At 28.9% G+C, this 5,172-nt stretch overlaps 1 pseudogene across 1 annotated transcript; it reads left to right on the plus strand.

Moving 5' to 3' along the window:
- The first annotated feature begins 654 nt into the window (after nucleotides 1-654).
- LOC145012606 (mitochondrial ATP-independent inner membrane protease subunit 2-like) lies at nucleotides 655-2,542 on the plus strand (annotated as a pseudogene). The gene is made up of 5 exons (XR_013664592.1): nucleotides 655-794; nucleotides 1,538-1,710; nucleotides 1,804-1,987; nucleotides 2,263-2,369; nucleotides 2,454-2,542. The product of XR_013664592.1 is annotated as a mitochondrial ATP-independent inner membrane protease subunit 2-like (transcript).
- Nucleotides 2,543-5,172: the final 2,630 nt, after the last annotated feature.

The raw sequence follows: 5,172 nt of genomic DNA on the forward strand, positions 1-5,172 counted from the left end.
TCCTTTTCCGAGGACATAAAAATGGCTATGCCATTTATGATTTTCCTTTGCTTTCTTTTCGGTGTGGTATTATGAATCTTTGGAAAATAATCATTTACACATGTGTATCACCGTATCATCTATATAACCAACTCATTTTTTGTAGAAGTAACTTTTTGACACACAACTTGAAACATTTTACACTTGTAATATACAAAAATGAAATGTGAAACAATTTGAAATCGAAACGAATAGTTTATTGCTAGCAATGTTATCTTTATTGAAAATTAAAAATCAAGAATAAAAGGTGTTTGAGATTGTTTTTTGAATTCTAAAAATATTTTTGGGCAAAAATGCTTATCGCGTTTGGATTAACTTTTGTTATGAAAAAAAAAATCAATAAATTGTTTTTTTAAAATGTTTTTAACTTAGTTTAACTCAGGTTAGATGTGTAAGCTAAACAATATCATTCTAGAAAAGTTTGGTTGAAAATGCTTTTGGAAATATATTGAACAACTATTTTAAAATTAATTTTAAAATCAACAAACATTTTGTTTAGTTTATTAACTTTTCAAAAATTCAACAAATATTTATTGTTTTGAAAAACAATTCCAAACACCCTAAATTCCTAAAACATTTAATTTTCGCAAGGGTTTAAAGATGAACTCGGGAAAAGGTAATACAAAATCACAAACAACCCCTCGCAGCACCTCCACCTCTCCGACGATCTGCACAAGGCGGCCATGGTTTCCAACACAACCTGGTTGAGGTACCTCGCCCGTCGTTTCGAGTACTCCGTTGCTCTGAGCTACAAGGTCCTCCTTTCATGCTCTTGCTTTATCTTTGATTTAGATCTTTATGGCTTATGCTATCTTCTGGCTAGGTTATTGAAAGGATAAATAGATTGGTTTTTTCGTGAATGTTTTCGAACGATCAAGTTGGTTTATATCTAAGTTTTTACTAAGGTAAATCAGATTAACGAACGAGTTAATGTCTGTATTAAGTTCTAAGGGTTTACTCGGTTTATTCCAATGAGTGTATAATGTATATATGCAAGAAATTGCTTCACAAGTGAAACGATTGACCTGATAGAGTGTGCATTTCATTTCTCAAATGTTGCATTATTGCTTCATGTTTTTATTCACTGTCCTCTCTACTAATCGTCATGCTAGCTGAAGTTCTCACTGAATGTATATTTAGCTTGTAACAAGTTTTCATTTCAATTCATGATCTCATGGTAAGTAGTTTGGAAATCACAAGTCCACAACTTTCAAATACATAAATTAATGTCTTCCAACATAGAGTTTTTTGCTTTGTACAGAGTTTTTGGGTTCATAAACATGCAAACCAAACACATGACATTTCTTCAATTTCAGTTTCAGTTATAGATTACATTGCTTTGCATAACAATGTTGTTTGCTTTGTTTTAAAGATTAAGAAGATAGACAACAGATACATAAGAAAGGAAAACAGTAGCAACATGAGATGTAACCTGCTTCATGTCTATTTGAGTATTGTTATATTATATATTGGTAGTATAAAACAGTCTTTGTTGCAGAGCTACAAACATGGTAAAATCTCTAATACATAAGTAGGGGACACAGTTTGGAAAACATTTTTCCAAGGAAAATTGACATTTTTGCATTGGAACAAGGGAGAGGAAATGGCTCTAACAATAGCACCTGAAGGGGGAACACTTCTTGTCAGGAAATTACCAGCTGCAGATCCACAGTAATCTCACAAAATCAAAATCGAAATCAAAATCAAACCAACAGTTATTTATTAATTTTATTCTATAAAATATTGTTTATATGGTGGTGTCAGGTGTGTTTTTGTTGGGGATGTGGTGGTGATGAAGGACCCTGAAAAATCAGATAGTTATCTGGTTAGAAGATTGGCTGCAACTGAAGGCTATGAAATGGTTTCAAAAGATGAAAAAGAAGAACCTTTTGTACTTGAGAAAGATCAGTGTTGGGTCTTGGCTGACAATGAGAATTTAAAGCCTAAGGTATCATTAACACTTGTGTGATCATAAATGATTGAATGAGTAATAATGTCTGTATACCAAATAAACTGTCTGAATGAGAGTAAATGACCATTTTACCTTTACATCAAACAAATGATTTTCACAATATTCATCAATTTTAACGTGAGAGGAAAAAAGAAAGGTGAAATAAGTAAAGGGTTAGTGTCTGAATACCCCATTAAGTCATTATGTCCAAACTAATTAAAAAAGAAACAACTATGTATTTAATATATATATATTTTTTATAAACTTTTCAGGAAGCGAAAGATAGTCGGTTATTTGGGCCTGTGTCAATGAATGATATAATAGGGAGAGTGTTATATTGCCTGAGAACAACAGTGGATCATGGTCCAATTCAGAATAGGTTTTTTTTTGGAAGTAAATAATAAATAATATATGTATTTTGCATACTTCAAAAACTTGAAAATGATGTGGTTAAATTGGGCAGTCAATTCAGCATGCAGAAGGATTTGCCTGTATCGGAAGTGGAATTGGATGTTGATGAAATGGCAAAAAACCACAAAGCTTAGGAAGAATTTGCAAGAAAGAAATTGGTTTGTATGTACTCTGTTTGCTCCAAATTTTAATATGTTTTCTTCGAGAACAAGAAGAGTCAATAAAAAAAAAAGGTTCAAATTTGACCGAATCTAATGATCTTCAAGTCAAGAGAAACATCTATTGTGAGAAGATGGTGTATTCTCATGAATCATGATGTTGTTTATACTTTTTGATTTGTATCCAATTTGGTGATATGGGTTTCTTTAGATCCTAATTTATGATGTTTCCTTATAAGTTTACCTAATTACTTAGCAACTTCTCAAACATTTTCTGTTATTGTATCTTGTTTTTTCATACCTGTTTAATGTTTAAGGTCTTGTTTGTTTTGTGGATTTTGGGGGAATATGGAGTTGGAATGGATGATTCCTTTGATGGTGCGTTTGGTTGGTAAATCAATGGAAATGAATTCCATGGAAATCCATGTTTAAAGGGTGTTATCTTTAATTACTAGGGATGATTAACTGCGTGTTTGGTTTGCATATTTAAACAGAATGCAAAGAATTGGAATGTGAGATTCCGCTTTGTGATTGACCGAACTAAATTTGGGTGACATGTTTTAAAATTAACATCAAAAGAAAATTCATCATTACTAGGGAGAAAGAATTGAATTCCGCTCTTAAATCTTTTATTGAAAATATCAAATTATCCAAAGAAACCCTTATTAAAGCACACGGTGCGCTTTAAACGAGTTGAGTTTTTAGTGAGTTAAGTTTGAATCCGGCTTACACTCATCAAGTTAAAGTTTGAGTAGAAGAAACAGTCTTTTGTATGTATAACAAGTTGATTTCAAGATTTTTAGGATTAGACTTGATTTTTATCACAATTATTGAATTATATGTATTTGTTATTTTCTTTACATTGAATTTGAATGAAATTTGTTCATGGAATAGCGTTTTATAAATATTTTTGAGCTATTCAAGTTTTCGAATGGAGCCCGCTTTATCAAATATGATTTTGACAGATATTTAGTTTGATGAGCCTTCATGATGCAAATTTCTACTCGGCTCGATAGAGATTTAAGTGCTCAAAAAATATAAATCAAAATAGAAACCATGCTCAATTCTAAAACTCGATTCGAGCTCATTTTAGAGTTCAATATTGTTCAACTTTAATATAGTTTGTGACCTTAATAATCCGATAAAAACACTATCATTTGCCGATCAACCCATACACTTACATATCTACTCTAATAATTGAAGTTTTTTTTTTGCCACTTATCACACTCTCATTCAATTTGTCAGATGTCTTTGTGGTTATTTTGAATTTTTTTTTTTCTATATTTCATTTTATGAGTTTTTTTTTATTAAATTATATATAATATTTAATGTAATAATTGCAATAAATGTAATAATAAATAGATATCAATTTCATTAATAAACTTATATTTTAATTTTAAAATTCTCAAAATTAAAGCTTATTAGTTTCTTTTATTAATTTATTTAAATTTACAAGAGAAAAAACATTTCTATTATAATAATTCATTATTTTTCTTATTTTCTTATAAATTTAAAGTTCTCAAATATTTAGATATTTATATTTATTTATTTATTTTTTTAAATTAATCCATATAATAGTCTCTAGTTACATATAATTTGAAAAATTAGATAAGAATTCTACTCAAACACTCGTATGCTTGAACCTAGCTCATCTTATATGTTTGAGATTTTTTCTTGTATCCAAACTTTGACGTAAATTCGATTTAAAAGACTAAAAGACTAAAACTAAAATTCGGTTCTAATCCTTTATTCCAATAAAAAAGTGTGTAACATCTTCTCAGCGGCTAAGTTGTTTTTTTTTTTTTTTTTTTTTTTTTTTTTTTTTTTTTTGGAAACTTTAAAAGTAAACTACCAAATATGTCGTTGCTCTTTAGAATCCGTTGAATTTTCATATTAGAGATTATCAAATCCCAAAAAATAGTATAATTTTAAAGCTTTCAAAAATAAAAATAAAACTATATTTATATGACTTAATAATATCTATGAAGTTTACTTAGTAACTAGAGCTGAGCATTAATAACTAAACAACTGAATATTAATAAGACAACATTCTGACATTCAAAATTATACATCATATGATACAAAATTTCAATAAGATTAAATTGTTTTTATTTTATGACATCAAATGAAATTTTAAATTCTAAATTTGTAGGAATCCACCGACTTAATAATATGGTAAATGGGATTTTTATTTTTCAAAGTAAACAAAGTTATACAATTTTAGAGTATACAAAGTTATGTAATTTTTAAAAACATGAAACGATTTTATTTCATATAAGTTTTATAGTGTACAAAATTATGCAAATTAAAGATACAACTTAATATATTTTAGAAAAAACATCATAAATGGTCCCTATGTTTTTCCAGATTCTGAAGTTTAGTCCCCATGGTTTAAAAATCTCATAAATAGTCCATGTGCTTTCAAAACTTTTGACAGATAGTCCTTATTGCTAACTTCGTTAATTTTTGTCCGTTAAGTGAGGGGCATTTTCGTCATTTCACACCATAGGGACCGATGTTTTCTTGTATTTAAAAAAAATAAACATAATTAAATAAAATCTCTCTCTCTTCTCTCTCTCTCTCACTCTCTCTCTCTCTGGATTACTCATCGAT

This window comes from Lactuca saligna, chromosome 8, assembly GCF_052625555.1.
Source record: "Lactuca saligna cultivar CGN05327 chromosome 8, ASM5262555v1, whole genome shotgun sequence".
Lineage (NCBI taxonomy): Eukaryota > Viridiplantae > Streptophyta > Magnoliopsida > Asterales > Asteraceae > Lactuca > Lactuca saligna.